Raw genomic sequence first — 9,981 nt, 5'->3', positions numbered from 1 at the left:
TGTAATTCATGGGGTCGCGGAGAGTCGGACACGACTGAGCGACTGAGCTGAGCTGATTCAATATATCCATTAACATTGTTTTTTGCATTCACTCAACTGTTACAAAAATAGATACACTCAAACTAAAAATATTCACCTGGACAAATACTCCTTCTAGACGTTGCCTCAGAAAGTATGTAAGATTCTACAATATGAGTGAAGATGCTGAATTCAAAGAGTGCATTTCGTGCTCAGGGAAATGTGTGTGCTCTTCATTACATATGAAGAATCAGCTCTAATATCTTTAGTCTATATATGTAATCTTGAAACGGTCTCATACCTCTTTGAATCCAATAGGCCATTCTATCATCTCATCATTGATCACCAAGTCTTGATGATATAGACTATTGAAGCCAAACTCTCCCACTCTAACCTGGAGCCAAAGACCAGCTGGAAAACTCACAGCATTCAGGATACTGCATCACATGGCTTCTTTTCTAATCTAACAACATGTACTCCCTGACTGTTTCTAAATTGGAGTTTTCTTAGGAATAGGTGAAGCTAGAAAAGAAGAAACTTTAAAATAAATAGTGTATTCAAATTAAAGATGGAAGGCCCATTCTTACAAAGGAAACATCTTTTTCCACCTCCCCAGCTTCAATTTCTTGTTGGTAGTTGTGTGTGTGTGTTTACCATCTCTAGGACTCTAGTGACATGGAATTTACCTCTCATTCCGAAAACAAACACATTAATGACACAATCAAAAGATGCTTCAGTCATGGATTTTGGTGCATCCCAATCCCAGACAATTTTTTCTTGGGGCTTCTAGAAAGAAGTGTCTGTACTGTAAATCAGTATAACACAGGATTTTTCCTCTTACCTTTTACTCCACTCACAATGTGATTGGTGAAAACAGAGGGGAAACTTTCCCTATGAAAGGAAACTAAAACTTACAGCTTGTAGAGTGTTACTGAAACTGGATTTAGCCTTTAATCCTTGAAACCCAGAGTTTTTGACACTGTCTTGTAGGAGGTAATAAATATATATTGTTTGCTTTAGATTTAGGTAAAATTTGCATAAGGTATAATTCACCATTTTAAGCAGTACAATTCAGTGAGTTTTAGTAAATTCACATATTGTGCAATCATCACCACTGCTTGATGTCAAAACCGCTTCTTCATCTGAAAGGAAACCCCACACAAATTAAGGAATCATTCCTTTCCCCTAAATCAGCATCTTAGAACAAATAATTTATTTTTTGTTTATTGATAAACCTATTCTGCACATTTCATGCAAATGGAGTCCTTTAGTATCTGACTTCTTTCACTTAGCATACTATTTTCTAAGTTTATAAGCATATCAAAAATTTATTTCTGTTAATGGATGAATCTTATTCCATTGCATACATTAGTCGCATTTTATCATTCATCAGTTGATGGATATTGGGATCAATTCCACTTTCGCCTATTATGTACATTGATATGAATATTCATATATAAAATTTGAGTTAAATATTTGTGTCCCATTTGGGGGGCTACATATGTAGGAGTGCAAGTGCAGTGTCATTAGAAAATACTATGTTTATTTTTGTGTAATTCATGTTTTTAAGTTTGAAATAATCCACACAAAATTTTTCTTCCCTAAATATAACAGCAAATGTCTATATTATTCTTAGATAGACAAAATACTTATTTTGATAAGTTCTCCAGGTTTTGCATTTAAATTTCTTTGAGGCAGTAAATTAAATTGTAAATATTCATGACCACTGATTTCCCCTCAACCATTAAAGAGATGTATTCAATATGACTGCTCAAAAGCTTATGAAGATGTAGGCTCAGCAAAGGAACATATAAAGCAAGCCCCAGATAGAACGTTTGAGCAATAATTTCTGAGGGGTGTCTCAGGCACCATTTCCATTAATTTATTTTTCCTAGGTGACACCACTCTAATGGAAAAAAGTGAAGAGGAACTAAAGGGCTTCTTGATGAAGGTGAAAGAGAGTGAAATAGCTGGCTTAAAACTCAACATTCAAAAAACTAAGATCATGGCATCTGGTCCCATCACTTCACATCAAATGGATGGGGAAAAAATGGAAACAAAGACAAATTTCATTTTCTTGGGCTCCAAAATCACTGCAGATGGTGACTGAAGCCATAAAATTAAAAGATGCTTATCCTTGGGAGAAAAGTTATGATGAACATAGCATATTAAAAAGCAGGGACATTACTTTGCCAACAAATGTCCATCTATTCAAAGCTATGGTTTTTTTAGTAGTCATGTTCAGATGTGAGAGTTAGACCATAAAGAAGGTTGAGTGCCAAAGAATTGATGCTTTCTAACTGTGGTGTTGGAGAAGACTCTTGAGAGTCCCTTGGACAGCAAGGAGATCGAATCAGTCAATCCTAAAGGAAATCAAACCTGAATATTCATTGGAAGGACTGATGCTGAAGTTGAAGCACCGGGACTTTGGAGCTGATTCTTTGGAAAAGACCCTGATGCGGGAAAGATTGAGGGCAAGAGGAGAAGAGGGTGACAGAGGATGAGATGGTTGGATGGCATCATGGACTCAATGGACGTGAGTTTGCACAAACTCTGGTAGGTAGTGAAGGATATGGAAGCCTGGCATGCTACAGTCCATGGGGTTGCAAAGAGTCGGACACAACTGAGTGATTGAACAACAACAAGTATAAGCCATTCTTCCATGTCTCTGTATTTTTGATAAAAACTTGATATTGAGAGTATTTGTCCAAATTCTAATGGAAAATCTACAGAAATCAGGTTCTCCCCACTACCCAGCAATTATAGTTGTTGCTGGTTGTAACACTTGCTGTTATTTAGTTTAGGGTGTTGTCTGAGCCAATCTTGTATATTCCAAAGTCTTTCTCGTATATGGTCACTGAAATCTTTGTTCCAGTCACCTAGTGGCCAGCTAGTGATGACACATCGACTTATTTTTATACCAAAAACAAAGATAAAATAGAAAACCAAAGAACTATTTCTCTGCCTCTGTAAGTATGCTCCCTTGTGTTTTAGAGCAAACCGTGAACATTCCATCTAGCAGTTAACAGCTCTACCTTAGCCTTCACTTCCACTTGATTGAGACCTGAACATCAGTAAGAAGTAGGGCTCAGGGTGTTCTCAAGAGTTTCTTTCCAATTATGAACCAAGTGTCAGTTATCTGGGAGCTTTTTAAAGTCTTTATTATCCAAAGCATCTCTTTCCCCAGCCCATCCTCCAAAGCTATAGAGGTTTTATATAGTGTTTCCCAACCATAATCTCTGACCTCAGGTAAAACTAATTCATTTACCTTTATACGTTCAACAAACACACTTTAGGTTATCATCTCAGCCCTAGGAAGTTTCAAAGCTACAGGAAATAAAGGAAATCTTATATTAGTCCATTGGATAACCACCAGGTAGGTCAAAACAAACAATTACAATTTTCTTTAGAATAAGTTTCATAGAACTCCTTCTGGTACTAGTAACCTATATGAAGAATGTGGGATATTATTTAATAGGCCACTTTTGAGCAGGAAACTAACAAATGATACCAGTGTAAATTAAAATATCATAAACATTTATACCAAAATTGAGCTGTGTATTTTTACTCTTTATTAAGAATTCTGCCTGCTGGAAATTGTACTTTGGATACCAAGATTGTGGCATGTTTCCTTTAAATATATATTAAAAGCTATTAAAAGGATAGGTGCTTTATTGGATCTGATTATTTTATCAACAACTTGAAAATATGTATTTGTCTCTTGTGTATGAGGACAGAAATTTCTAAATATATTCTGAAGTGGATTTGTAGATTCATAAAAGCCTGCATTAAAATCCAGTGAATTCACTACTAAACTATGTAACTTATGTTAAGTTTATAAACATCAATGTTCTCACATTTTAAATTTTTTGCAGCATTCATAGAAACAGTTATATCTAAAAAATAATTCATTTTCCAGAGTCTGTAGAATATCAGGGAGCCTTCATTTCTCTTTTTCACAACAATCATTTCAAGGTATATTTGAACAACAGCATACATACCACCATAGATGAAAGTGTTGGATTCTGTTACGATAATTGTGTCAATACTTTATGAAATTAAGTACACTTTAAGGAAATGTATAGAATTTTGCAATTTTATGGTTTTCATATGTTTTGTTAAGTCTCCTTTGGATATTTTACTATATTACATCCTAAACAAGGAATTTTTTCCAGCATGCATTCTAATACAAATAATTAGAAAGTAAAGACCACTCCATGGTAGAATTCTTTAAATAGACCTAGTCGCTCAGTAGTGTCAGACTCTTTGTGACCTCGTGGACTGTAGCCCACCAGGCTCCTCTGTCCATGGGATTCTCCAGGCAAGAATACTGGAGTAGGTTGTCATTTCCTTCTCCAGAAATTACAGATATATATATAACCAGTGTGAAAGAACTCCGCATCCAATTTAATGAATCCTGTGGACTTGAGACAGAAATATGGTCATGATGCTGCCTCTCAATAAAACACAACCAGATATCCTTTGCTTGTCCATTCATGACCTGCATCTGAAGGACCTTTACCTTCCAGGGAAGAATCATGCATCTCCTGAAGATTCCATTTCTGTTTTCTCCAAAAGTATTTCATGGAGGGCTTGGGCCACTGCATACACAGCATTATAGGTGAAATAAGTGGATTGAGACAACCTCATCATATCAGTAATTTTATGCATAAACTGTGAAGAAGTATTGAGTGGGCAGTCTCCAGTTTTTTCACAGTGTGATCCAGTAAGTGAACATCCAAAGATTTGATGCCGCACACTCCTAAAGTAAAAGTTTTCTGGATATTGGGAAGGATTAACTGTCTTGAGAAAGTGTTTAAAACCTGGGATTTCCCTCTTCTGGTGTGAAAAGGAGAGATTTCCATAGAAAGAGTGCAGTACGTGGTATGCCTCGTTCAAAAGAAAATCTCCCCTTGCTACCATAATCCATACCTTGCCCAAGGTTAAATAGTATACTGCTATTCTGTCCACAGAAATGTAGCATCCTGCATCATCATGTATTATACACACATTTGCAGATGAAATTATGGGTATGATCACTGAATGTATCTTACTTAATATATACAATTCCCTAGTGCTAGGAAGCTTTTTAGTAAACTCATACACCATTCTTTACCATCTCTGGCTTCAGATCCAAGACAAACTGCTCTTTTTCCCCATCTTCAGACAAAAATAGTGCCACCTATGTCCAGTCAAAATGCATCAACAACCTAATCATACCATGGACAAGATAGCTGTCCTCCCTGGCCACCTGATAAAGAGGTGGAAACTGGTCTTTATCACTCAGTGAAGAATCAAAAGGACCATATGCCACCTGAATCAGAAAAGAAAAACATGATTCTGAGTTTTGTGGGCGTGGGGCTATCTTTCTTGGGCAGAGAGTGAGCTGATTTTCTCTGTGACAGGGAGAAAAGAAAGAGATTTCAGTGGACATTTCACAGTTTTCATTTCATTCTGGGCACATAGAAAACTATATTTTCTAGACTCCTCACTTTTAGAAAGTACATGTGGATTCTTCGGACAATTCTTATCACTGCTGCTGCTGCTAAGTCGCTTCAGTCGTGTCCGACTCTGTGTGACCCCATAGATGGCAGCCCACCAGGCTCCCCTGTCCCTGGGATTCTCCAAGCAAGAACACTGGAGTGGGTTGCCATTTCGTTCTCCAATGCATGAAAGCAAAAAGTGAAAGTGAAGTCGCTCAGTCGTGTCTGACTCTTAGCAACCCCATGGACTGCAGCCTACCAAGCTCCTACGCCCATGGGATTTTCCAGGCAAGAGTACTGGAGTGGGTTGCCATTGCCTTCTCCAATTCTTATCACTAGGTTACAAAAAATAAAAGACAATATTAAGATCTCTATGTGCTTTTAATCTCCTTTGATGGTATTTGAAGAAAGCATGATTTTCAGATCGTGTACCCAGAAGGCTGCAGTGTCTCCATCAACCTTGCCCTGTGTGGCTTGTGAAGAAGAAATTCCTTCTACCTAGCAATCAGTGTTTCACGTAAATGCTGAGAATAAATAAATCTTGTCTCATTAATGTCTTCATGATGGATTCAATGTATTACCACAGCATTACCCATTATTCTGGAGATTACAATGCCCTATCTTCTCAGATTTTCTTGAAAAAAACATTCCAGAACAGAAATCTCCTATATTGTGCTGTTGTGTTCATGAGTAATGTCTCTTGCTTGCTGCTGGTCAGATTGGTCCTTGGAAAGAGATCTGAGATGGAGAGACCCGTGTAGAAAATGTATGGCAGCATCCTCCATATATGCCTGTGGGACGTAGCAAGGCAGAAATGGGGAGAGAAAACTGACCTTCTGAACTGTAGTTCAGAACAGCTGAACAAAAAAACAGTTACAACTGACTGTCAGTCCTCTGGAGCTGGGATGATTCTTCAGCATTGTCAAAACTGAGAGGAGGGAACCAGGCTTCATATCACCATGTCTCCAAGACACTGGCTTCTGAGTGTTACCTGTGAGCTTCCTGTCTTTAGGTGAGGAAGTTCCCTGTGCTTGTGGCATTTCCTATGATGTAAAAAGTTGTGAGCCATCATCACTCTATGTCCCCTTAACTGTGAGACTCATGCCTTGACCCTGAGCATGAACTTGGGTTTCAAAGTGCTGACTGCTCATGCCTGTCACTTTCTTCCTACTTTCCAACCAAAGGAATAAGCTCACAATCTGAGGAAGTCTCTGGAATGTGTTTACAACTCTGTGCCATGCAAACGCATAGGTTCCACCTTGTCTTTTTTTAAAGGCATAGGGGAAGAGCAGAGTGTCTCTCACCAAAAATCAGACTCTCTCACCTGTGGGATTTTGTACAGCTCCAGAAGTGGTTCAGTCTTGGCTGAAAATGCTGACATAGTTCCTGTAACTATGGCCAGAGATATCCTCCGTCTCTGGTAGTTGTAGTTAGGGACAGTCTGATTCCCTCCAGAGAGCCAAAGCAGGGCATTTTCCAGAGTACTGTGATCACTTTCAAAGGCTTTATAGAGATTATAACCCAAGGTCAGGTTGGGGAGGAGGTGAGGGTTCTTGTTGATCTCAATGGCAAAGATAAAAGCCAGAACATATTGATAATTCTTGAAGAACCACCTAAACAGAGGGGACAGCATCGGACAGAATGGTCATATAATACAGGGTTATATCCTAAGCTGGCCAAGGGCAGAGAAGGGCTTTAAACTCAGGGTTTATATTCAAAGGCTTTCCTGTGTTGTCATATGGATATAGTGTGAATAAGTTTCTGAGGGTTCTGAAGATACAAATAATATTATGAATAAATAAGCAAAAGACCAGCACCCCAGTGTACAAGTATCACTACAGGTAAAGAGGATGAACAAGCGCACTCTTTGACAAATCCATACAAGGTATAAAAATACAGACAACGTTCAGTTCAGTTCAGTTCAGTCGCTGAGTCGTGTCCAACTCTTTGCGACCCCATGAATCACAGCACGCCAGGCCTCCCTGTCCATCACCAACTCCTGGCGTTCACTTAAACTCATGTCCATCGAGTCAGTGATGCCATCCAGCCATCTCATTCTCTGTCATCCCCTTCTCCTCCCCCGCCGAATCCCTCCCAGCATCAGATTAGACTCTAATTAGCCAAGAAATGCACATTAAAATGAGGGCCACCTATTTCCTGCCTTGAAGTGATGCAAAAAGTATCTCTAGTTCAACAAGCAAAAGGAAACCCTGCCCTCTGCTGGCTTCATTGTGAAGTGTTAGTTTCCCAGCTGTGACTACTGTCTACATAGAGCAAAGGCTGTCTGAAAGCACATGTCTTGATCCAACAATATACAATTACCAAAATCAGAGAAATGTTCCAAGCTTGTTAAGAAAATTTAATTATCACTTATTTAATGTTACATTAAATTAATGCCAAAGGCTAAATAATATCCCATATCTATATGAAGTGACATTTCTAGACAGCAAATCAATGTAAATGTATAGTTCCTTGTAATTAAATTACGTCCATGATAAATTTCTATGTATAGGAAGTGGTTCACAAAAGAAGTTGATCGTGTATACCCACATGGCAACACAGAGAGTTTAAAATAACATTCCTGAGCTCCTCAGTTGAATGATGCCTGCTGCCCCCCTGTCTAGAATGGAGATGTCCATATATTCCTCTGGCTGAAGGACAGGAGGGAGGGTACAAAGTTTCGCCTCCAACCTTGGGACACCACTAAAGACTCACCCCTCTCCTGTGCTAGCCACCCGGACAAAACAGGTTCTCACCTTTCCTACACAGTGCCTGAGACAGAGTTTCCTCCATTTCCGATAGTCACTTCCTGACATCCTAACCCCAACAGAGATCGAATAATTAGCAGCTTCAGCAAACTAGAAAATGTACACACCTGAAATAATTTCCACCAAACATTCCATTTCTTATTTTGGCAAAATATGCAGAAACAATCACCGACTCGATGCACATGACTTTGAGTGAACTCCGGGAGTTGGTGATGGACAGGGAGGCCTGGCGTGCTGTGTTTCATGGGGTCACAAAGAGTCGGACACGACTGAGCGACTGAACTGAACTGAACTGAAACCATGGGGAGAAAAAAACATGAAATGAGAAAGCTGAACAGGACAAAAGTCCTCACACAGAAGAGTAAAAACAAAAGTTCTCCCCTCAAATTAGCAGCTCTCCAGTAGCACAGGAGCTGCCAATGGAACTAGTGTTTAAAAAAATTCTAAATACAACTAGTGAAAAACAAGGTGTACACATTCTAAACACGCCTTCTGCTCTGAGGACATGGGCATGTTGATAAATGTTGCAAAACCGTTAGAAATTCTATGAACCAACAAAGCATGAACAGAACACAGACTGCTTGATGCCAACCCCTAGTTAAGCACCGCTATGCTAACTCAAAGACATGCATGCCACGCGGTTAGGTAAAGTCCCCATTTTGGGGCAAAATTCATCACGTTTCCCGGAGAAAATAATGATAAGGATAAAAATGAAGGGTTTCACTGTCTTCTGACAGAATATTTACTTTTCTATCTTTTGCTTCCAGAATATTAGACCAAACACCCCACATTTGATGGGAGCAAATTAACAATATTAATATTTGGTGGGACTTCTTTTTTTAGGGTGGAGAATACATGTCCCTTAGAGTCTTTCCATGGGGGCACATTTCAGCACTATCTTTGTCAGCAGTGAACATTCAGGCTGAGCCCCTTCGTCCTAAGAGTGGCCTTTGGCCACGGGATCAGTGTCTCAAAGGGATTGTCTTTCTCAGTCAAGGACCTTGGCAGCAGGAGGGGCTGGGGTTCAACAGGCTCATTAACTCTAAGATCCTCTGGAGCAGAACTTGTGTATCCTGCTGGTGGATACAACAGGAAAGATGCATAATTCTCTCCTCTGTCTCGGAGGGAAAAAGTAGATATTAGAGAGGCAAAGAAGGGATAGAATATTCAGAATCCATTGATCTAAATGAGGTGGATAAAACTGGAGCCTATTATACAGAGTGAAGTAAGCCAGAAAGAAAAACACCAATACAGTATATTAGCGCATATATAGGGAATTTAGAAAGATGGTAATGATGACCCTATATGCGAGACAGCAAAAGAGACACAGATGTAAAGAACAGACTTTTGGACTCTGTGTGAGCAGGCAAGAGTGGGATGATTTGAGAGAATAACAGTGAAACCTGTATATTACCATGTGTGAAACAGATGACCAGTCCAAGTTCGATGCGTGAAACAGGGCGCTCAAAGCAGGTGCACTGACAACCCAGAGGGCTCGGGTGGGGAAGGATGCAGGAGGGGGGATCAAGATGGGGGAAACATGTGCACTGTGGCTGATTCGTGTCAATGTACGGCAAAAGCCACAATATCGTAAAGTAATCAGCCTCCAATTAAAACAAATAAACGAATTTAAAAGAACAAGAGTCCATTGATCTACATTTCTGCCTCTTCTGTATACACCTCAGATCATTTTCAGGGAAATAAAGCACACA

This window comes from Moschus berezovskii, chromosome 8 (genome assembly GCF_049115385.1).
Source record: "Moschus berezovskii isolate FMDL1 chromosome 8, NW_MosBer_1.0, whole genome shotgun sequence".
NCBI classification, from domain to species: Eukaryota; Metazoa; Chordata; class Mammalia; order Artiodactyla; family Moschidae; genus Moschus; species Moschus berezovskii.
This window is presented reverse-complemented; position numbering follows the sequence as displayed.